The sequence below is a fragment of the Mustela erminea genome, chromosome 1, assembly GCF_009829155.1.
Source record: "Mustela erminea isolate mMusErm1 chromosome 1, mMusErm1.Pri, whole genome shotgun sequence".
Classification (NCBI taxonomy): Eukaryota; Metazoa; Chordata; class Mammalia; order Carnivora; family Mustelidae; genus Mustela; species Mustela erminea.
This window is the reverse complement of record NC_045614.1, coordinates 123,177,203-123,202,881: the sequence shown is the minus strand read 5'-3', so window position 1 is coordinate 123,202,881 and position 25,679 is coordinate 123,177,203. Positions and strand designations below refer to the sequence as shown.

At 36.0% G+C, this 25,679-nt stretch overlaps 1 protein-coding gene across 11 annotated transcripts in view; it reads left to right on the top strand.

The window, feature by feature from the left end:
• NLGN1 (neuroligin 1) overlaps positions 1 to 25,679 on the top strand; it is an 830,123-nt gene that overhangs the window by 534,450 nt on the left and 269,994 nt on the right. The window lies entirely within an intron of this gene.

The window sequence follows — 25,679 nt, the reverse complement described above, 5'->3', positions numbered from 1 at the left end:
CCTAAAGAAAACCCTATGACAAGGACATAGAACTCAAAGTACAGCAGAGATGGGGATGTCCCCCTGTATGCTGCCGGGGAAGGTTAGACTTCACGCTGAATGAGGAGTCCAAGGATTCCGGCTTATGATGTCTTTCCTCTCCTTTGAAAGAAAATAACTTCACAAGCTAACCCCAAGTTAAAGAAGCTTCATCAACCACTTCTACTTTAAACCTTAACAAGAGCTGACTTTACTATCTACTCAGCTATTCTGAGCTCCAGAAGTGACCCCCAGCTGCTCTGTCACCCATGGAAATCTTCCTTAAGCTATCTCTCCTGTTTCTTGTTTCTTCTTTTTTATTTTTTTCATTTTATTTTATTTCTTTTCAGTGTTCCAAGATTCATTGTTTATGCACCACACCCAGTGCTCCACGCAATACATGCCCTCCTTATTACCCACCGCCAGGCTCACCCAACCCCACACCCCCCTCCCCTCTAAAACCCTCAGTTTGTCTGTTGGTCTGAGTAGAAAGTGACAGGGAGATGGAAAAACAACAAGCTGTTTTGAAGAGCCTTGAACATTTGTAGTGAGTTCAGGAGCAGTTTTACCTGGGAAGAGAGTTTTAAAAAATGAGATCGAACTTTGAAAATCAAACACAAGACACTGGGTTTATAAAATATATGCATATTATTCTGAACAACAATAATTATTATTAATATTTAATAATATCAAATATTAAATATTCATAATTATCTATCTATCTATCTATCTATCTATCTATCTATATACATCTTTAATTTACCTCAATTAAAAGTTAACAGGAGTTACTCCCATAGTCAGGCAATTGATGTGTCAGGCATAGTTTGGATGTTAGGTGAGTTTTGTTTTCCCTGTCTTTGGACGCCTTCTGGGGTCATTGTACGGAGGTGTCAGTAAGTTTCTTAATCAGGTACCATCTTACATTGGAAGCCCAATGAAAAGAGAATTTTGCCTTCTCTTTTACAATACAATGTGTTAAGTCAAACATCCTTTTCAGGCTGAGCTTACTCACCCCAAGTATATGCTTGGTGAAAGCTCTACCAGGGGCTGTCACATTTTAGTCAAAGCTTTCCACCTGAATGCTTTGTGTTTGCTTTTACCTGAACAAATTTGAACACAATCTAGTGTGTGGATCAAATATTTCCCAAATAGTCATTTGTTATTTCAAGTGCGTAATTTAGTCCCAGAGGTTAAAATTCTAAAATGATAAGGAATTTACTATGCAATCAACTAGGAAATTTTCTATTAATACCAAGGCATGTGTTAGTTTCATTAACTAACAAACACATTCTTGGATTTGACTCAGTAACTACAAAGTTATCTTTCTGATATAGAATAGCCTAAGGGTGACTTCTAATTAAAATTTTGAAAGTTGATGCTCAGTATACCATATCTGTCTGCATTCTAAATTAAGCTTGGATCTCTTATGTTGAGTTAGTCTATAATCTTTCCTTTCACTGCTATGTAGCCGTTGAAAAATGCTAATTTAGTAAATCAGATCAAGTTCAACCCTAAACTATTATTACTATAGCAAATAAAGTTAGTGGTAGTTATGGTCGAGTTACAATTTATGGAGCCTCATAATCCTACTGGTAATAAAAATAATAATTCCAGCAATAATAATATTCTACCATTTATTGCACTCCTGCTGTGTTCTAGGCCTTTTAAATGCATTATCTCATCTGAGTCATCCCACAACTGTGTGAGAGAGTTAGCATTTCAATTCTACAGTTAAAGCAGCTGAGGTGAGAACAGAACATAGTTTTAACTAATGCAGGGTTGAGAGCCAGGGAGTTAAGTGGTAGGGGGTAGTTAGGAAAAGGGGTTCATTAAAGAACTTTTAAGATCTTCCAAGTAATTTTTGTAGGTTTACAAATTGCTATAGTAATGTAGGTAGACCTTAGTGTGGACAGGTAAAGGAAAACGCAGAAGAAAATAAAAATGACCAATTCCATTTTGCACATGTTATACTTAACCTGAGATTTCCAGAAAGGAGATTAGTTAAATGTATTAATTAAATGTATGGATTTGGAGTTCAGGAAAGGGGTCTGGATTTTAGCTTTGAAATCATCACTATGTAATAGAAGTTGAAGTTTTGGGTACAGATAAGTTATTTTTAAAGAGTTTTACAGACTGAGAAGAACAGAAGGCAAAAGAGGATTTGAAGAACATTAATATTTAAAAAGCAGTAAAAATTAGAGATGATATGAGAATTAGGACAATGTGCTACCACCAAAACTAATAGAAGAGGGATTTTATGATATAGAAAATAGCCAATAATGTTGAATTTTGGGATCCAGCTTAAGAAGGTAAGGTTTGAAAGGTGTCCATTGGGTTTTACCTATCAGTTCAAAAGTGAGCAGAGTAGAGGTAGGCAGACTTGACAACCAGTGCTCCAGTGCATTTGGGAGTGAATGGTTGGTGACTAGGTGAGGAAACAAATGGAAACTTTATAGAAGGCCACGTATGCAGAGAAGCAAGCAAACTAAAAGGTCAGTAGCTAGAGCTCAGGAGAAGAGTTTTACTAGAGAAATTTAGACACATTCATCTGGAGAGAGAGAGAAAGAAAGAGAAAAGTAAGACAGAGAAAAGAGAGATGATACCAAAATGAGGTCTTGATGAGTCAACAGGATATCCTGAGAGGGGCAGCCCAGATGGTTGTATAGGGCCCTGAGTGGATGGGATACCGGCTGCTGAAATCCAGCTTGAGCCTTGCTTGGCAAGTCATGTCAGCTGGAGAAAGAATACTTTTTTGTTAATAGTCCCAACAAATGTGGCTTCTTTTTCTATTTCGTCTTTTCAGAAAGGACACCTTTTACAATTTACCGTCCCAGGAATAGACTTTTTTTTTCCTAATTTGCACAAATATTTGCTAGAAGCAGCCCAAACTTGAGCATTAGGTTGGCATTGTTTTATGTATTCTGAATAGTGATTGACAACACTAAGTCTTGCAGTTCATCTCATTACCATATTGAAATCATAGAATGGTGAGAGGACCCCCAGGTTACCTCCTGCATCCTGGACATGTTGCACTGGAGCACATTAAGGAGTGGGTGGAACTTGCCTAGCACCAAGGAGCTAGTTGGGGCAGAGCCAAGACCAAGATTCACTTCTGATTTCCAGCTCAATGCTCTCTCCACTGTACCAGGAAACAAAGACTAGGTTTGGATGGTAGTCCAAAGAAAGGTTTGGATGGTAGAATGTCAAAGCACATTTTGACAGCATCTTAAGTATTGAATTCACCTGATATGAGGTAGAGGCTTGAAATATATTCCTCTTACTTTCTAAATTTGCCCTACTTGTGAAAGATGTATGAATCAGCTACATTGCTGACTTTTAACTTTTAATAATGGTTCTTTCTAAATGCATTTTTTAAAAGGCATGGTAAAAAATATGGCAGTTTTTTTTTTTATGATTGTCTTATACATGTATATATCCTTGAATCCAAATAATTACCATTTGGGGGAGAATTTTATGGTAAGGTTTTTAAAAAGTAAGAAGTTGTTTGAGTTACAGTAAACATTTTCAAGAGGATGGGATTGACAGTCACACAGATCAGATTTAGAGAAAATTTTTGGACTTTGTAGTAACTGTTTAGATATGAGATCTGCATTCTCATGAGTAAGAACATACATAATCACAAAAAGCTGTACAAAACAACCCTGGAGAGTGGTAAGCTGACATCTTGGTTTATAGTTTCAGCTATTGTTTTCCAAATGTGTTTTTTTAAGTTATTGATAAGTATTCTCTGCACGAGTCAGTGTGTGGTTAAATGGTGACATTTTTAGTATACTCTCCCATATCCCATTGTGGAAATATGTAATGCAGAATTAAAGGCTTAAACAGTGTTATAGTAAGGAGCCCCTATTAGCTTTGTTGAATCACATTTTCCACATTTGTCTGATCACAGTATGTTTGTTTTCTGGAACATCTATTAGCATCCCAAGGACAGAGTGTTTTTCACTTAGGAGAAATTTTTCAAATTTTCTTAAGTTAGAGTTTTAAAATATTAATATGTTTAAATTTTAAAAGTTTATTTATTTTAAATAAGCTTTATTTCCAACATGGGGCTTGAACTCAAGACCATGGTATCAGAGTTGCATGATCTGATATCATGACTGACTGAGCCAGCCAGGCACCCCTCAGTATACATATTGTATATAATAAACATGTGTATACGTGTATGTAGATGTTTGGGGGAGGGAAAAATCAGTACAATTATCTGCCTTTACTTGGTCTTTTTGTCTTGCAAATGCTTCAGTTTTGTAAATTTGGTAGTATTTACCTTATCTTCTTTATGAGAATGAAAGATTTTGACTTTGGATGGCATCAACCGATATTTGGTATAAATATAATTTCCATTGGAATTTATTTTTTTTGTCCCTTTCAGTAACAATAGTACCAGTGACCTATTACCTAAAACCCCTCCTTCACATACTTACTATCTGATCAAGTAAAAAGTCCAAAGCTCCGCATTTCAAAGTTCACTTTAGTATATTCACCTTATAGGTGATAGCATGTTTTTTTTAAATTTATTTTTAAATCAAAAAAGTGTATGACATGTGGTTAATCTGAAGATGCCAAGACATGTGTATTTGTTTTGATTTGAAATACTATTGTGAAGTAGAAGTTCAATTTTAAAGGGGCTAGTATCAGAAACAGATATTGTTATGTTATCAAAGGACATATAAATAAATAATAAAGTAAGAGTTCATGGGAATTATTTGCTTTACCTGTTTTTTACATTACATAAAAGAATATGGGAACCTTTATAAAGAATCACACTGACACCTTCAGTGTCTTCCCACAGACTGCTAAATGAAGTCTCTGCATCTAAGCCTGGCATCAGGAAGTCAGCCCTGGGGCGCCAGGGTGGCTCAGTTGGTTAATCATCTGACTCTTGATTTCAGCTCAGATCATAACCTCAGGGTTTTAAGATCCAGCCCCACAATGGACTCTGTGCTGGGTATAGAGTCTGCTTAAGATTCTCTCTTTCCCTCTGTTTCTGCCACCCTGCTGCCCTTGTATGCACACACAGGATCTCTCTCTCTCTCTCCCCAAAAACAAAACAAAACAAACAAACAAACAACCAGTCAGCCCCATCTTTCTAGTCATTTCCCATGCCTTCACCTTAACCGATCCTGGGCTCCATAACCAATGACTCTCCTTCTCCTAAAAGATCCTAAGCCTTCTTATTTTCAAACTTTTGCTTATGCTACTCTCCTCAACAAATCTTTCTCCTACCAAAATTTTACCTAGTTTTCAAGCTCAGTTAAATTGTACCTCCTTTTTTAAGGATTCCCTACATCATCTAGCCTAAAGTGAGAATTCACCCCAAAGATCTCCCACAGTTCTTTGGACTTACAGAACATCAAGTTAATTGTGTCTTAGGTCTTAGACTGTAAGCTCTGGGAAGTCAAAAACAGTCTTATTCCCCTGTTTCTTCATGGTGTCTGCTACTAAGTTCTCAATAAAGTATATTATATTAATGGTCTCCCAAAAGAGCAAAGTGACACAAACTCATTAGGTAAATAAAAGGCCATTACTTGCATTCCTACACCATTTTACCTTACTCAGATCATCTTGACCGTCAGCCCTCATTATTCTACCTTCTTAAGGCCTCATATCTAATTTGTCAGTGAAGACTTTAACAAGATTTTTAATGCCATTTGGTGCTTTTATGTTTAAAAATCCTTTAAAATAAGGTAATTAAGCCTTTGTATTGGTCCAAAAAAAAAATGAATATGGGAATCTGTTGATACTAATTTAAGAATTAAAGTTGGTTGCTAAGTATATATGCAGTCCATACACTGACTCCATCTGCTGTGTCTCATCAGGGTTAGTGATGAGCAACCTTTATGAGTTATAATACTTGCTTGCTTAATCTGAGAGATTTATCTAAAAGACAAAAACTGAAAAGAACGATGTATTAAAATAGATGAAATATTCCCTTAAAATAGTGTCACTACGGCAGTCTTGGCTGTAAACCTTGGTAAATGTAAACCTTGGTAAACCCCCAAAGTAAAAGTAGCTTTGATGACCTAGAGTGCATTTTGCAAGATATACAGAATATATATAGAAGATATACAGAATGACAGGATCCAAACATTTAGGTTCACTCAAAGAGAAAAGCCTAGGACTAACTGATAGCAATGCCAAAATTTCTCCACTATATGAACTGAAGACTAATATCTTAAAAAAAAAAAAAAAATCGTACAGTTCCTGGAATAGTTTCATCAACTTTGCCTACAAGTCATACTTACCATCTAATGGCAAGACAAGGTCAACAACAGCAGGATCCTGGGACATCAGCATGGAAGTCAAGCTCACTGAAATTCAGATACACGGGGCCGGACATGTGTGGAAGATGGATAACAGCAGGGTGGCGAAGCAGCTGATGGCCTAGCTGAAATGGAGTAATTGTAAGCACAGTAGGCAAAAGAAGTTCTCAAAGGCCTTTAAGCGATGTGGCATAACTCCCGACCGCTGGACAGTGATAGCAGCAAACAGACCATGCTGGCGCACAGCAGTGGGACCCCGTGTGACTTCCTTCTAGTGACTGCCCTAGAAGCTCTAGGACTCTTGCGTGCACTGCAGTAAGGTGACTTTACAGAGATAGGTAATGGCATGCTTGCTCTTTGAAATAGTTTAAATACAGATTGGTCTTTATTGTATTGATCTGAACACAGCTAACATTTCCACTGAAAAAGTTCTTCTCACAGCCTATGCTTTGGCATCCTCTCGGGTGCCTTTTTTCTCTCTTCAGGCACCCCAGATTTGTCAATAACCTCTGTTTAAGTTTTCAGATTGGTACAGAGTTCAGTGTCTTTGAAATGTTAACTGACTTTTTGTCTCCTTCAGCATCTTCTTCATAATCCTTACATCTTGCTTTCAACGTCTACTCTTATTCTCAGTCCTTCCGAAAAACATTTCATTCCATTTCCCTCTGTCTTATCCTGTCTGTGAACTTGCCAGCCACATGAACCCTTACTTTCACAGGAGCTGAGAAGAAAATACAGAGGCCTGTAAATACATATCATCTTATTTCATCCTTGCTTCCATTTCTCTAAATACTTTTTTTTTTTTTTAGAAACTCGACATAAAGCCTAAGCCCAAAGCTTATGTATTCCCAAACTAGCACAGTTGGTTTGATCATGTTCAAGTTCATGTTTCATGCACTAATGAAGCCAGGGCTCAGGGCCTTGCAAGCTTTGCTGGTAGGTGACACATGCCCCAGTAACATACAACTCCAGAGTGATGAGAAGAAGCTTGCTGGAGTTTCAACCCTTTCTCATCCCTTAAACATTGAGTGGTTCACACTTGTGTTTGTTTCCTGTAAATGAATAAATAAATAAAGTGTAAAATTAAATTTTAAATATTCTATAATCTTTGAAACACCTTGGATACTTTGAGTTGCATAATGTTAGAATAGGACATGTAAATTTCAAGATTCATTTGTCATGACCACCATATCTGAAATTTTATCTAGGAACTATCCAGGGCATCACTTCCCACTACACAAATGCTTCTTTTAAATACTGACTGAATTCTGAATCTCCATTTTACCTGTTACATAAGCTATTTGATTATTGGACTTTTGCCTTTCAAATATAGTTCAGTCTAATTTCTTTTAACAATGAGATGTAGGATATACCTCTATTTCTTTTCTTTTTTTTTTTTTTTTGGAAGGTCAGATCTTTAATTTTTAATCATTAGGAAAGTTTCTAACCAATTCTTTCTGGAATACTTTATGCTCAGTTTTACGTATATATACCTTTTCTTTTTTTTTTTTTTAAATTATTATTTTATTTTATTTTATTTATTTTTTTTTATTTCCAGCATAACAGTATTCATTATTTTTGCACCACACTCCGTGCTCCATGCAATCCGTGCCCTCTATAATATCCACCACCTGGTACCCCAACCTCCCACCCCCCGTCCCTTCAAAACCCTCAGATTGTTTTTCAGAGTCCATAGTCTCTCATGGTTCACCTCCCCTTCCAATTTCCCCCAACTCCCTTCTCCACTCTAAGTCCCCATGTCCTCCATGCTATTTGTTATGCTCCACAAATAAGTGAAACCATATGATAATTGACTCTCTCTGCTTGACTTATTTCACTCAGCATAATCTCTTCCAGTCCCGTCCATGTTGCTACAAAAGTTGGGTATTCATCCTTTCTGATGGAGGCATAATATTCTATCCCCAGGGGTACAGGTCTGTGAATCACCAGGTTTACACACTTCACAGCACTTACCAAAGCACATACCCTCCCCAATGTCCATAATCCCACCCCCTTCTCCCAACCCCCCTCCCCCCAGCAACCCTCAGTTTGTTTTGTGAGATTAAAAGTCACTTATGGTTTGTCTCCCTCTATTTCTATTTCTGTATCTTTCTGTATTCCTCAAACAGTTATAGTTCTGTAGACATTTTCAGTAGTTTTGAAAAATGAATCAGTGACAATTTTTACTTCTTTGACACGGTACTTACTGATGCTTGTAATAAACTGTGTTAACTATACACAAAAAAATCCCTTTATATCCAGAAGATATTCAATGAATGCTTCATTGAATATTAGGCTTTCTGAAAAATTATTACAGTATGAACTTTGATGTGTTCACTTTATCTAATACTCTACAATTACTTAGAAATAATTTTTGATATTATCAGACTGTTAGCTGGGTAAAACAAAAATATATAAGGAGATTTAAAAAAATTCTTGTTATTGTAATTTGTTGATATACACTTTTCATTTTACTTTTTTTTTATCCTACTACGAGTCTAAAAGAAAATAAAATTGAGGATGATATTAACATCAAAATATGACTAAGCAAATGGAACCAAAAATAAATTTTAAGGAGTTTTGGTTTTCTTGTAGTCATATATACGAGGATATTATACTGTGCAGTATGATTTTAATAACTTGGGAAAGGATACATACCAATTCATCTAGAAAACAGATTATTTCCTAATAAATTTTATATGGAGTTTATCATATGAAGCCTTACAAGGGGTTTGTAAGTGATGTAATTGGCAAATGTATTTTGCAGAAGAAGGGAGTATTTCTTCAAATGTTCTTATATCATTCATTTTTAGAAGCCAAGAATGAAATACCATTGGTAAATATATTTGGTATTATCTAAAATTTAGGTAGTTTAGATTCTAAATTAATATCTGGACAACAAATAGAAAAATAGAATTACCCTGTCCCTCGAGCAGTCTGTCTCAAAAATCCCTGATTTACGTGAACATGTTTTAGGATTAGGCTATAGTCAGTTCAGGGCTGGATTCAGTGACAACTCTCCAAAGTACCAGTGTTCTACGATGTTGATTTTATAGCAATCATATCCTTTAAGCATGATATGTCAGTAGAGAACTAACAGTTGTTATGAAAATTTGGGAACTCAATTTATGTTCTCACCACTTTTGTACAGAAAGATGCCTATGGGTAAAATACAAATTGCTACAAAAAGGAGTCTTGAGTTATCCTAAGTAATTGCCCAGTAATTTATTAGAAATCTTAGAGTTCTGCTTCATGAAGCAGATGAAGATATTTGTGCTAAAAATTTTTAATGTTAAAATCAAACCCTTTAATGGCCAATTTTATTAAAGCACTATAATATTTTACAAGAGCTACATAGTCATTTTAATGTATTAAGTAGAATAGAAATATATCTTGTGTTTCATTTCTGACAGAGTTTTCATACCTAAAACAGTAGGAGCAATTAAGATTGGCTTTTCCAATCTCTAAATAACATACTTCGGTCTACTGAGCACCTTTGATAAGGTAAACACAGTCCTTTTTGCTCAAGACCAACAGAGCACTCATTTGTGTTTAGTGGAGGGCAAGACAAATTAAATGCAATATTCTGTGGTAAGTTCTACAAGAGAAGCTGTTCAGGGTGCTTTGTGAGAACAGAAGAAAGTCATCTGTTAGGCAATGAGCATTTGAGATAGAAAGAACGACATTTTAATGAGAAGTGAATCCAAATGCAAGCGTTCAGTGTGGCTGCAGTCCAGATGTTTTAATATGTAGGTAGGAAGCGATTAGGTAGGAAGGGATGAGAGAGCCAGATAATGAAGGGCTTTGCTTCTAATGGAAAGAATGTTGGATTTTATCTGAAGCTATAAGACATGAATTAAAGCTTGAGGTTTTATAGAAGGGGTAGATTCCAGAGCTATTAGAGGAGCACAGCACAGCGTAGTGACTAAGAGTATCCATCTAGATCTGGGTTCAAATCTTGACCTTGCCAACTAAGAGTTCTGTGATTTGGGCACATTATTCAACCTCTGAATCTAAGTGCCCTTATCTACAAACTACCTGCCCGATACGTAGTTACTGTGGAATAATACATGGTATTTTTTGCTGCTAATCCTACCTGCGACTTCTCCTTTTAAAAAGTGGGATGAAAGACTGCATGTAAGAGATAAGGGAGGAATTGTACTACTGGAGAATTGACTGAAAATATAGGAAGAAGAGTGGGTTTGGAGTTCAGCGTTTTAGACATGTTAAATTTGAGATAGCAAGTGAAATGCTAGTGGAAATCAGTTTATGAGTTGTTGGCAATGGTGTGGTCAATGGTGAAATTGCCTAGGAAGAGAATATAGATAAGAAGATGTCAAAGGTGACAACCTGGGTACATGCTCTAATATTTCAGGAATGGTATTGGGGAAGAAATGAAGTCTTTGAATTAAGAGAGCGGAAATCATAAAGGTAACTACGGGAATGTGGAGTCACAAAAGTCAAAGAAAGATTCCAAGGAAGGGAATTGCTTATATGTGGATTGTCAAAGGAAGTTAGCTTTGATAAGGGCTGGAAAATATCCATAAAGGCATGCCTAGGTGGCCCAGTCAGTTAAACGGCTGCCTTCTGCACAGGTCATGATCCTAGGGTCCTGGGATAAATCCCACATGGGGTTCCAAGCTCAGCTGGGAGCCTGCTTCTCCCTCTGCTTGCTGCTCCCCTTGCTCATGTCCGCTTTTATATATTTTTAAAATATATCAAAATATATAGAAATATATAAAAAATATATACATAGAAAAGAGCAACTAGGAATCACTGTCTACTTTTAGAGAGGAAGAGGAACTAAAACCAAATTTCAGTAGGATAGAAAGTGATTGAAACATGAAGAAATGGAGAAAGAGTACAGAAATTTGACTGAAAAGGAAAGAGAGAGAGGCATGATCCTGAGAGGGGAGGTTAAAGATGTGTTTTATTGTGTTTTAGTTTGAGTGTGTTATCATACAGAGAAAGAGCTGGTTAAGGAGAATAAGTACACAAGAAAATGATGAATAATTTTGTAATAGAATTCTATGTGGAAAAATTCCCTCAAAGCATTGAGGAAACAATACATGTAAAATTCTAACATGAGGCACCAGACTTCTTTGTAGAAATGTCAATTTAGGTTTCTTGGGCTTCCCTGGGGTCATGATATGGGTGTCTGCCAGTCATAGCGCAAAGAGGACTAGTACCCAACTCATGCCAAGAAAGTTACAACCTCCCTCTTCTCATCTAGAAAGAAAGTACTTTCTAAGAATTTTTGAGGGCCAAAGATGTATAAGGATTACTTCTGAACCAGAGATAGGCTATAACAGAGAACTAGCATGTTCTCATTTTGATTCTGGCTTAAATAAACTCCCTGGGTTGGTAATGGGATAGGTCTATAGGGAGTGGACTTCCAGAAAATCAGAAGCCAAAATAGGAGCAACTCATTGGCCACATCATGAGAGTTGAAGTAGGAAGTGCTTAGCTGAGGAGATTTGAAGAACCTACAAATTTCCCCATGCAGAGAGAAAAATCAGCTTCCAACATATAACAGGGCTAAAGAGCATAAAGCATCTTACAACAGCATTAATCAACTAAGAATGTTGCCCCTTCCCTTTCCTAGTGGGAGACAAGAGAGTAAGAAACACGGACTACCCTCTTCCTTTCCTTGATGGCAGGAGATCTTCTTGCCTGCAGTAGGAAAAGCTTTAGCTGGATAAAACTTCAGATTTTTTATTAATTTTTAGGACTAGATTACTAGTTAGTGATATTCTGTTAATTATTTAAAGTGATCTGCTCTCCCTAGTACCTACTCATGACCAGAAAAGTCATGGGACTGTTTGGGTTTTTACAGTGATAGAAGTGGAAGGGAGAGAATCCACTGAATAAATGTAAAGGGACAAGAGAATACACACCAAAAGTTGTGTTTTAATTATCATAAGTCATGTTTATTTGATATACTGGTACATGTGGTTAAATAAGGTCCTCAGGGAGTGTGAATGATAGAGTCCACACTTAGAAAAATAGACCTCGAAGAGCAAACTTTCACAAATGTGGAAGAGAAGGAGATAATGAGAGAAGATAATGATAGGACTGAATTGGAGGAGGGCAATGGAAAAGTGGAAATGGGAGAAATTCGACTTACTGAGCCTCATTTTCTCTAGGAATAGTGAGTTTCCCTAGTTTGTGGGGCTGGTGGGCAGGCAGGAGGCTTGAAGAGACTGAGGGGTTTGAAATATGGTAGAGCAGTGGTTCTGAAAGTGTGATCTATGGACTAGGAGCATCAGCACGTCTTGGGAACTTGATAGAAATGCAGATTCTCAAGCCCCAGCGAGACCTACTGAATCAGATACTCTAAGGACAGGTATGTGTCTTCACGATATAGTAATGCGTTTGAACAAACCCAGCTGGTGATTCTCATGTGCATTGTAGAGTCAGAGAGCCACTGGGGAAGAGTGGCTTAAAAGCACAAGCTCCATGTTTACATCCCAGAACTGTCTCTTATTAATTGAATACCTCTTGTAAATTATTCAAGCTCTTGGTGCCTCCATTGTAAAATGAGGATATCTAATTACCAATTCATAGAATTCTTAGAAGGTCTATATGACTCAATGCACCTAAGTCTTTAGAACAGTCTCTTGTATATTGGCACTGCTCAACAAAGGTCAATAATTATTACTATTATAACAGGAAAACAGAATAGAATAGTTAAGTACCTCAGTAAGAATTGGTAGTTCTGATTAGTCTGGTGTACTGTGCTTTGTGACTTTTGCCCCCCTTAGTGGCACAGGAGTCTGTGTTGTGGTCTCTTGCTACAAGACTCTGAGCCCAAGAGCTGTGTTGTCTTTTTCTTTTTGTGCAATGTCTTAGCAGCATGATACATGTGCTCAGGGACCACTTGATGAAAGAAATCGAGAAAGGAAAGGTGGGAGGAGTGAAATAATGCGTGCAGAGCAATGCATATAGAATTAGTCAAACTCTGTAAGGGTTTTGGATACTATATGATAACTAATTTTTGAGGAAGTAAAGTATTTTTTTTTAAATGCTTAGAGTATTTCTTTGAAGAAATATTGCTAGGAGACCATCAAATGTAGTGGTCTGATGAAGGACAATTTCTGTGTTGACTAGAAAAGTCTGGTTTCTAGTGTATTTGAAAGGAAATGTCAATTCGCACTGATTATTTTTCCATTTACTTAGATCTACATGGCTTCATTTTTCAAATGTTTAATAATGTTTCCCAAGACCCATATCCTTTGATCTTAATGTTAGCCACATAGATGAGTGCCTGGTAGCTCTGTGCTTAGTAACAGTGATAAAACTGCATTTGAAAAATATCCTATTTGTCTTTTTCTGGTTACCCTCTAATAGGCTGGAAATGCGTAATAACATACCCTAATGACTACACCTTGAGAGCTAAACCCCATTCTAATTGTTTTGATGCTTGGGCTAGCAGGATAATTGATTGACACTAAGACCACTCAGTAAACAGCCAGCTAACAGAATTAGATTAATGAAAACATATGGTAATTACAACTGTGCAGAACAACCTAGAATCTACAATGTAGCCTCAGGGTAAATAATCAAAAGTCTGATCAAAGAGCAATTGGAGTTAATAAAAGTCTTATTGTGCGATTAGGATTAAGAAAGTCTGGAAAAGATAAAATTGTTAAGTTTTAGGAGGGTATTTGATTAAAGATTTACTTCATTCCTGAAAAAAAGTTTTGGTATTCTAGGGTGATCATTGGTTTATTTTTTCTTTCAACTTTGCTTAAGAAACATCGAAGACTTTTCATACTGAATTCATATTTTTTATAAAACACATGTACTTTTATTTAAATGAGTCCTCAAACTTTGACTCATTCATTCATCTGACAATTACTAAGCATTTACTATATGCAGGGCTTTAAATAAAACACTGCTGAGAAAAAGCAAAACAGTCACAAATCCTGACCTTTAAAATTGGAGTTTGGTGAGGAACTAAAATGTGTTTTTAAAAAATCTATGATTCATGGTGAAGAGGAGTAGAAAATTCTTTAAGAAAGGTACAGATAAAGTACTTGCAAAGTTAAAAAGAAACGGAGCACTGGATGTTATACACAAACAGTGAATCATGGAATGGTACATCAAAAACTAATGATGTACTATATGGTGACTAACATAATATAGTAAAAAAAATATGTACAAAGCTGCTAAAAAAATAAAATAGAGATTTAATATGTCCATCAGAAATAGCAGAAGAAAAAAAGGGGATTATTTTGTGGGGACTTCAGAGAAAGCTAAGGATCGCTCCCTCATTCTTAAAAGTTTGAAGAGTCTGTGTTGGTAAAGATAGGGATGTTTTGTTTCACTGTACTCCGTATGGTGGGCCCTACTACTTTCTGTTTTGTTTCACTGTACTCCGTATGGTGGGCCCTACTTTCTGTTTTGTTGGCCTGTGTGTATTTTTTTTATAACTGAAAGTATGTATGTTTGGTTTTATAGTCTCATCTTATTTCCTAGATGAGTGAAACTAGAAGTAAAGCCATGCATCATAAATCATGAATATTAGGGTTTCCCCCTCTTGTTTTTGATTCGGGAACTAATAATGCTCTTCTTACAGGCCCCCTTGGCCCTGAATATTTATAATTAGGTTCAATAAGCTTGAAATATAGTGTGATCTAAGGTTAGACTTCTCTAGAAAAAGAAAGAACCCTGGCTAATGGGATTTATACATATCCAGGGCTGGGACTGAGGTGGTGTCAGCATTACAGTATATCCACTTCTGAAGATGAATCTGTTTATAACTTTAACTTTCTTTAGATACAGCCATTGTTTCTTCCTGCATGCCTTGGGCTAAAAATAGTCTAGTTTTTATTTCATCAATTTGGGGATTCAGGATGAGTAGGGGAATGAATTTATACAGATATTTGATTGATGGGGCTCAACTCAGGGTCTCCTTCAAATCTCTCCCTCTTTGCTCCTCCATTTCTATCTGCCTCCTCCCTTTCCAGTCAGTAGAGAGTAGTTGGTTGGGAAAAGAAGCTGTGGAAGGGAGAAAATGACAAGATAAGAGTTATTGATCAGAAGGTGATCAATGCCATGTAAACCATGGGATAATATTGATTGCAGAATGGCAAGTGTATTGATTTCCAAAGAAGGTGAATATCCTAATACAAAAACTTAGAAGTATAATAGATCTTTGAAGTATGAAAAATAAATACAGGATATCTTTGAAAAGATGAGAAAATGGAGATTCAGACAGCATACCTGACTTACCCAAGGTTTCACAGCTAATAGAGGCTATTATCTAGAGACAGTATCTTATGACTTCTAGCCCAGTGCACTTTTTATTCTGAAACTGAATGTTCAGCCCTTTCCTGACCACCCAGCCAACTTCCTCCCACCCCCGTCAATGCATTATCCTTTCTCTTCTTTTTTGTGACCTTTTGTTTTCAGGTCATTATGAGCGCTTTTTCTTATGTTTGCATATTTATTCAGTTTCCCTCCACTAGAAACTAATTATCCTGAGAACAATATTCGTAGTTGTTTCTAAATCTGGTTATCACTGCTGTATCCCCAACACCTGGTACACTATTGGTAAATCCATAAGAAATACTTACTGACTATTTAATAGTGGGTATATTTTAAATATAGTATATAATATTATAATATAATATATTACATATATTATATTATTAAATTATTATATTATTAAAGTGGGGTAGATGGTGATACATTAGGATGATCCCAACTGAGTAATATACATTGAGTGCAACAGGAGATATGGAACTAACATAAACATTCACTATTTCCACATTTGGAGTTTTTATTCTCTTATTTAACTATATTATAAAAGCTTTTGCTCTTCTCCTCCCAGAAAAATGCACATCCAACCTACACGTAAAATTTTGCATATATTTTTATAAGGGATTTATTGTCTCAAGATATTTGTAAGGGTATGCTATAAAATAAACAATTCAACTGGGTTAACAGTACAGTCCACTAGCCACAATATCTCATGGCAGACCCTGGCAAGTATAGCAATAAGTAAGACGTGGTCCCTTCCTTTGAGTAGTTTATGGTCTCATTTCATGTAAAACTCTTCTGGAACAACAGATTCAGAATTTCAGAACTATTACAGAAGACATACTGATGAAGAAGTCATGGTCAACATATTTAAGTGATTGTGTCACTCAAACTGAAAGAAAATAGTAGAGCTAGCACTAGAACACAGCTTTTCTGGTTCTCAGTCAGTATTTTTCCTACTTTGCAAGGCTATGAACTCTAGTTATTCTTTTATTGCTTCTCTATCATAGATAAGTGTGCCTTATTATGAGACAGTTTCTCTAATTTTCTTAATTTCAGTAGTTTTTCTGGGCTAGAGTGTGATTCTATAAACCAATGATTCTTTCCCAACATGTGCCCTTAAGGAATCTATGACCTTTTGTGTTTCTTAACTGTCATTTTCTCAAGTAAACATTGGCAGTTCTTTTCATCTTTCCTAATAAATGCTTTTCAACCTCCTGATAATTTGATTTTTTAAACCACTTGCTAATTTATTAAGTATATATATATATATATATATATATATATATTCATTTTACTGATTTGTATCCACGTTCAAACACAGTATTCTAGACTCAATATTCTGAGCACTATAGCAAAGAAATTCAGTCATTTGTTTCTTCATGCAATCTTTTATTTAAAAAATTTATATTGCATATCTACCATGTGCCAGGCACTATGCCAGGTACTATGATATAACAGTGAGAAAATACAGTTAGAATCCCTCCTTTATAGATTTTTGAGGCAAGCAGGGTGGAGGGGATACACACACACACACACTTACATCTGTGATGCACACTAAAATAGAAAAATATCCAAACTATGTGAACCTACGACATGTCTATATGACATGCAAAGTACATCAAAGAAGGTTTCTCTGAGAAAATAACACTTCAGCTTAAATCTGAAGCTTGACCAGTTGGTAATTAGACAAATAAGGGAAGGATGATTTCCAATCGAGATGCTGGGGAGGGAGGGTAGTACATGTGCAAAGATTCAGTGATGGGAGGGCGAAGGATAGACAAAAGAGCAGTTTAGTAGAGTAAACAGAGTGCAAAGAGTGAAAGGGAGATTTATCTGACTTAACAAGTGGATAGAGATTGGATCATGGTAGGATCATATACAACATATTAAAGAGTTTCTTAATTCTAAATTAAATAAGCAGCCACCAAAATTTTCAAAGCAAGAAGTAAATTTTTTTTCATGCTATGAAGGTGTCGAAGATGACTTTAGTGATCTGGTTTGTGCTCCTGGAAATCTAATGGTGGTATTTACTGGGATTGGGAACAATAGACAAAGTTGAGACTCTGGGAAAGTGGGGGAAGGAAAATCATGCATATCAATTTTGGCCATGTTGAGTTTGAGATGTCTTTTGAAATACCCAGAAGGCAATGTACAGTAGGCAGTTGGTTATACAAATATGAAACTCAAAAGTGTTATTGCCTAGAGATATAATTGTATGAATCAGTTATAACTGGATGATAATTGAATCTGTGAGCCTGGATGAAATCACACAGGGAGAAAATATCAAGTGAAAAAGGAGAGACAGCTAACGAGCAATCTTAGTGGAATGTCAGCATCTTGTGGCTTGAAGGAGGATGACCATGCCAGAAGACTAGAAAGGAGAATCATGGGGGGGGGGAGAAAGAAAGAAAGAAGAAAAGGAAGGAAGGAAGGAAGGAAGGAAGGAAGGAAGGAAGGAAGGAAGGAAAAAAGAAATAGGAAAACCAAGTGACAGTTATCTTGAAGCCAAGAAGAGAAAGTACCAAGAATATCAGTGCTTATAAGAAACTAAGCAAGGGACAAAAAGTCACAAGTCAAATAATAAGTGATATTTATTGATTCTCTCATAATTATAATGTCTGTTACTGATCTGGCTTTATACAAGCCCTGATCAGACAATACCACCAAGAACCACATCTCTGCTTCTGCCTTCTGTGACATTGACTTTATCTTTATCCTTGATTGATTAGATGAGATCTAATCTATCAATTGATTAGAGAGAATGGATGAGTGATAAAGGAATATTACAGATGGATCCCAGATTTCAGGTGTACAGCTGATCATATACTGGCATTATTAAGATGAATAATACATAGGAAAAATGGTTTGGGAGGAAGATTTTTAGTTTAGTTATGGGCATCTTGAGTTTGAGAGATATGTGAGACATCCAAGGTAGACGTTAAATAGGCAGTTAAAATTAAAAGAAAGTGCTAAGTCATGAAAGTGCATGGAATTATCTATAAAGACATAAAGAAACGGAAGATTGCCTAACACCTAGCACTGAGGGACTCCATAATGGAAGGATTAGGTGCAGATGGAAGAACTATCAAATAAGAACAAAAAGAAACAGTCAAGAAGAAGAAACATCAGAAGAATATGGTGTCATTGAAGCCAAAGGAATAAACTTGCAAGGAAAAGAAGTGGCCAGCCTCACAAATACTCCCAAGAATCAAATAAAATGACCATAAGTAAAATGAAGAGAACTGCCAATGAGGTGAAGACTCCAGTGAGACAAACAACCGTGGTTAGTGTAATCGAGCACCAATATTTAAAAAATGTTCTATTACAGCATAGTTTGTGCTAAGCCTCGTAAAAGGTGTAGAATTTTTCAAGATAAGCATGGGACTGAAAATCTTCCCACGATTACTGGAGGGACATGTCGTCCTGCTATATAACCATGGTACTTTTTGTGTCCCTATTCTACTTCTTTCGGCATATCCTTTCATTGATTGCTTATGCATCTGTCAAGATGAGTCCAGCATATAAGCCCCTAGAATATTCCTTTCTTTCCTCACTTCAACCACACCAAATATTTTTGAATATAAGAATACTCAATAGTGTGTTCGATGAGTTGAAATGAGTTTTCCTATTGGACACCTTAATAATTACTATATCTGTCCCCCTGAAGCCAAAGATCTTTGGCTATCAGGTAGCAGCAGTGGCATAAATTTACTTCTATCCCATTTTCTGGGTTGAGGCATGGCATTCTTAAAGATAGAGATTTAGAAGTAGTGTTGCCCCTCTTTCAAACACACCTACTCAATGCAAATACAGTGAGGTGTGCTGGCCAAATTTTAATTACTTGGAAAGTGAATTTGAAAAATTATTCTGTAGCATTAACATATAAATATTAACATATTATTAACATATAATTAATTTAAAATATTTTCTATTAAATAAGGAATAATGTATAAAAGACTACATTGAAAAAAATAACATTATTTTAAAACATGTGTTTTTCTTTTTAAGTTCCCCTCATGTTATTTTTGCCTTTAATTCTTATTTACTATTATTTAATCATAAAATGTTATATCTCATTTCACTTTCCATTATATCATAAAAGTATTCCATGTTGCTATATGGTCCTCATATTTATCATTTTTAATAACTGCACAAAATGCCGCTGGCTTGATGCATTATAATTTACTCAGCTATTCCCCTTTTGTTTGACATTTAGTTTATTTCTATTTTTTTCCCTCATTATACCTTAATGAACATCTTTGGGAATATAGTTCATTCTTGTTGGATTGTTTCCCTAGAATATATACCTATGAGTGAGATTACCAGATCAAAAGATAAAGACATTCATGCAGATGTTGATACACTTTCAAAAAAAATGGTTATACAATTCCATACTGTTCCAGACTCCTCTCATCTTTGCCAACATCTAGTATAATTTTTTTTGTTAATTACATATGAAATGGCACCTCTTCTTTAATTTGCTTGGGCTAGAGGTGGGAGGGATTTCATATTAGTGTGACGATTTCTCTAATATTTGTGTACTATTAATGTTCCATTTATATTTTGAAAAATATAAATTATTTCTTATCAATTTATTTGAGGTTTTGTTTTGTTTTGTTTTTTAAAGATTTTATTTATTTATTTGACAGAGAGAGATCACAAGTAGACAGAGAGGCAGGCAGAGAGAGAGAGAGGGAAGCAGGCTCCCCGGTGAGCAGAGAGCCGGACGCGGGACTCGATCCCAGGACCCTGAGATCATGACCTGAGCCGAAGGCAGCGGCTTAACCCACTGAGCCACCCAGGCACCCGAGTTTTTTTTTTGAGAAATAAATTCTTTGTAATTTTATTCACATACTCTCTCCAGTCAACACTTTCCCAATTATTGTAATACAGTTAAGCCTGTTATATACAACTCTACATAAAATATTTAATTAAATAGTTATATCCCATCTCGACGTAAGTCTGTATTTCAGAATATATGATGGACTGAGACCCTAAGGATTGTCATCATATAAAACTGGAAGTCCAGCTCTGAATCTCTAATTGTGCTACTGACGACTACACTCAGAGTTTCCTCGTTTGGGGGTGATAATGACTACAGTATATCAGTTAAGGATTAAATATAAAACATTTCAGTGTTATGTTCAACAGTTTGGCTACTCAATACTTAGATTATCAACCAAGCAAGTTAGGATAACTTATTTTATTTTATTTTATTTTATTTTACTGATTTATTTTATTTTATTTTACTTTGATCATTTTGTTGTAGATTCAGCAAGAATTTCAGTTGATAGTGTTTGGATGGTTTCATGGCAAGAATGAAAATATGGAATGGTAAAATCTTTAATGGGAATGCTGACCAAATACATTTCCACATAAAGTTGTTTTAGCTCAAATGCAAAGAGTTTAGGTCATTGCTCACAGGTGTTGCTGATATATAACTCCAACTCTTTCTATATTATATTAAAGCAAGGATCTTGGAGCATCTGCGTGGCTCTGTGGGTTAAGCCTCTGCCTTCAGCTCAGGTCATGGTCTCAGTGTCCTGGGATCGAGCCCCACTTCGGCTCCCTGCTCAGTGGAGAGCCTGCTTCCTTCCTCCTCTCTCTCTCTCTGCCTGCCTTTCTGCCTACTTGTGATCTCTGTCTGTCAAATAAATAAATAAAATCTTAAAAAAAAAAAGAGAGAACTTAAAAAAATAAAGCAAGGATCTCATTTCATTCAGTGGATTACATCTGCTGTTCAGTGTCATTGGCTAAATAATGTCTTCTGTTTCTTATGTTGCTACATAAGATCATGGTTTGATGTGCTTTCTGTTTTAACATTATTAGGCTTATCCTTTTTTAAATATAGAATTAACATACCTATGTAATATTATCTGCTCTTTGTACTGAATACCTCTTTGTATTCATTATGGTAGCAAGCATATGTTTACATATAATCACAGTCTAGCAATAACATGCATATTTATATAGCAGTTTATGATTCTCTAAGCATTTTACAAGCATTCATCTTCTTTTTGATTAATAAATGTTGTTTGACTAAAGTTATACACATATGAATGTCATAATACAGAAATCAACTAAATGCCATGCTGCTTTTTTTCTTGCTGTAAGTAAAATGATTTTAATAGCTGGTATTTTGAACCACATTTATGATTTTTGAAATACCTTCACATTCACATTAAAAAATGTCTTTGTTTTGATTTTTATCTCAAACATATAAAGGATAGAGAAGAGATATTAGGGTCCTCAATTTATGGATGGGAAAACTAAGACTCCAAGACATAAATGACATGTTGTATAGTCCTATGAATATGAGGTAAAATAACCGGGACTAGAGCTCAGCTCTCTAACCATTAGCTATGTTCTAACCATTCATTCCTGTATGCCATTCTTTGGTTTGATATAAATGTAAATGCCAAGAAAAGATACTCGGATTTCTGAGGATTAAAAGAAAATAGATGATTGTGCTGAGAAATGTGCTAAGAAGCCTCATCTAAAATAATAAAGAAAAAATAAGAAATTGAAAAATTATATAATTATTCCATGGTTGTTTTTTGTTTGTTTGTTTTTGCTAATGCAAAAAAAAAAAAAAAAAGAAGAAGAAGAAGAAGAAGAAGAAGTAGAAGAAGAAGAAAGAAAATGTTTTTAGGAGAAAAAAACAGAATCCAATAGCCTCTCTCTCATTCTATCTCTACCATGTATCTTTAAGTGCTTGGTCCATAGAGCTAAGAAAGAGCCCACAGATAAAGAGCCGGGCAATGTCATGGATAGTAAATTTAGAGTAAGGGCAGTTAATTTTATCAGGTGAAGGATTATTGATCATTCTAGAGAATAAGAAAGTTTAGGAATGATAATAGTGAATGAATTGATGGATGATCACAGCCAGACCTACCCTGTATCAATTTCTGAGTCAAACTGCTACCTGTCATATTGGTAAGGTTGATCCAGTTTTCATCTCTAGTGCTGCTGTGAGTTTCAGTGACAACAGTGCTGACATGTACCTATAACAGTTAAGTACCTCATAAATATCAGACTCTTTTCAAAGTTAAGTTTTGATTGCACTTTCCTTTAAAGTATATATTGCAAATTTTGGATCATGCTTTACATTCCCTTGACACCACCAAACTTTTCTTTGTTGCATGGCAACAGGATGGCATTCCATACCCAGGCACCCATCTTAAAAAAGGTATTGGTCACTAGACAGATGAGTAATGTGTGGGCAGTCATCTAAAAATACTGGATAGTGTTAGAATGATAGAGAGACTATTGGGGTTTTACTTTTTTCCTTATAAAAAACATTTTTGTTTCTATTACCCTTCTTCTTTCTGAAGAAAAAAAAAAAAGAAAAGAAACCAAATACAGAATAATTTACTTTAAAAGGATAGATATGTAATCGATTTCTTCTGTTTTTGTTTTTTTCTTTAGTATCTTTGGATAAGCATCATAGCATGTTTTCCATAAGTATTGTCAATTTTCTTTTATTTCCCCTTCATATTTGAAGGGCAGATAACATTACAGATTTCCCCTGCTATCTGAAAGTGGAGCATTCCAATGAAAACTTTCATAAGCTAAAATGGCATCAAGCAAAGAAGCAATTATCATTAATTTATATGGAAAATTTTTTTAGCATTCCCAAACTCCAAAAAACCTCTCCCGGGCTTTTCTGATAACTTCCAGACACATTTTGCTTATGGATAGGCAGAATAAATTGAGATAAAGCACATGCTCATCAACATGATTCAAAGCTATGGTGGCTTGATGCTAAGTGTAGTACCTGGGGAAAGAGCTGGGAGGCATCACTATTGCTGCATACTTCCTCTGTAATGGCTTGCTGCCGCACAAATGCCAAACACTGTTTTTACTTTTTGTCTTTTTCCCATATAAGTGTAGGTCCCCTTTGGGGAGCTTGGGTGGCTCAGTCAATTAAGTGTCTGACTCTTGATTTCAGCTCAGGTCATGATCTCAGCATCATGAGATGGAGCCCTGTGTTGGGCTCCACACTGGGCTGAAGCCTGCCTGACATTCTCTCTCCCTCTTCCTCTGCTGATTCCACAGGTATGCTTTCTCTCTCTCACTCTCACTCAAAAAAAATAATAATAATAAAATAAGTGTAAGTCCTCTTTGGATATCTTTTTATCAGCTAAAACAGGTACACATGTAGGTCTTTTGGGAAAGTGAGGTGGCATAATTTGGACTTTCACAGAGTGGGGGGACACCTGTCCTTGGTCTTACATGGGTATGACAGGATGCATAGCCAGTTGGCATGTACTGCAGTAACTAGTAAGTTACTTTATACCAAGCTTGACTGTAGAGTGCCCTTCCTTTAAATTTCCTTAAGTCAGTTGATTTCTTCCTAAGTTGCCCTAGATATATGGGCCATGAGTGGAGAGCCATGGTCCCTCTCTACTCAGCAAATGCTTCTGCATTTTGGTTTTGAGTCGTGTATGTCCAAAGGATTAGTACAAGATTTTGTTGAGTGCTTTTCATGGATCACCTGAATCAGAAACACCTGGATCTTTGTTTGAAAGGCAGATCCTTGAGTCTGTCTCACACGTAGCAAGTTGAAATCCTTGCTGGATCCCAGGAATCTGATCTCAATGCCTATTTCTCTTCCTACCCCTTGGTCTTTATGCTCCAGCCTCTTTTAGTCTCTGACTCTTGCCTCTCTCCACTAGAAGCCGTGCATGCCTCTTCTTCTGCCTGGGTTTCTCATTTTGCTGTATTGATGAGTGGTTCCTTTCCTCCTTCAGGTTGCAATTCAGTCAGTTTGACTGTCACCTCCATAGAGCAGAGTTCAGGGACTACCCAAAGCCCCTACCCTCACAAGATTTTCTACTTATCAATATACTTTGTGTATATTGAAGTATTTAACAGTGTCAAATTTTATTTCTTTACTTATTTCTGAATAATTTTTAAATTTATCTTTAAATTGTGAGCTATTATTTAAATTTAATTATTAAATTAAATTCCATTCTGCTAAAATTGAAAGTCCACTAGCACAGGAATGTTTCTCTGCTTTGTTCACTGCTCTGTATGCAGAAGGTGCTCAAATAAATTCTTGTAAAATAAATGACTGAATTTTTGGACAAGCTCTCTAGGTTACTGTCACAGATCTTCAGATTTGACATCATGGGGCTAGAGGATATCTAAGGACTAGCATTTGTTTCTTAATTAGAAACAAAACAATGGGATGGCTCCAGTTCTGGACAAGCAAATCTTCTCAGAGGCTTATCAAATCTGAAACTCCCAAGAGTATTCAGTTATGTGCAGAAGCCCTATGGCTGTGGAAAATCACTGGGGGGGGGGGTGGTTAAGGCTTTGGTTTTGGGTCTTGGCTCTGAGCATTTATTATGTATCTTTATTTGGCCAAATAACCAATGATTGTTAGGACTTTTCCTCTCCTTAGGACTTTATCTCAGAGTCTACGTTTCTGCGTATGTAAAACAAAGGAATGAGACCACATTAGTTACCCATACTAGATTCTACAGAATGCTAATGCTAGTGAGCTAATTATTGACTCCCTGAAAATAAAGCAAGAAATTTCAAAAGTTTGTTAGTTCAAAAATGTAGGAAATTCCAACTACTCTATAGCTCTCTCTTGGAGATACACAATACACATTTGCCATTTTTAAATACTAAAAAACCCTCTGGAAATAAACCTGTTTACATTTATTTAGCATTCATCAAACTGATCTGATCACAACATTCCTTTTATTCTGCAACAACTATGAATCCCAAATTCCAAAATTCAGGTTGAGAAATGCTGGAATAGATCATCCCAAAGCTATCTTCTGGCTTATGTGGTCCCAAATTGTCTGGCATCACACTTCAAACATGCTTGCCATCCACTCTGTAAACTCAGCAATTTTCATCTGTCTACACATCTGCAGTAAGAAAGAAATATGGAAATTTGAACCTTTCTGCTTTCTATGCTGAACTCACTTGTCAACATCTGCAAAGCTTGGAGCCATCCTGGATGAGATCAGCCCCTTCTTTTGGATTACATGTAGGCAGCCCTTCCTACTTCATCTTGGCCCTTCCTAAGTCTCAGAAGCCATGCAAAAATTAAAAGGTTCAGGACAAATGAACATTTATCCTGGTGGCAGA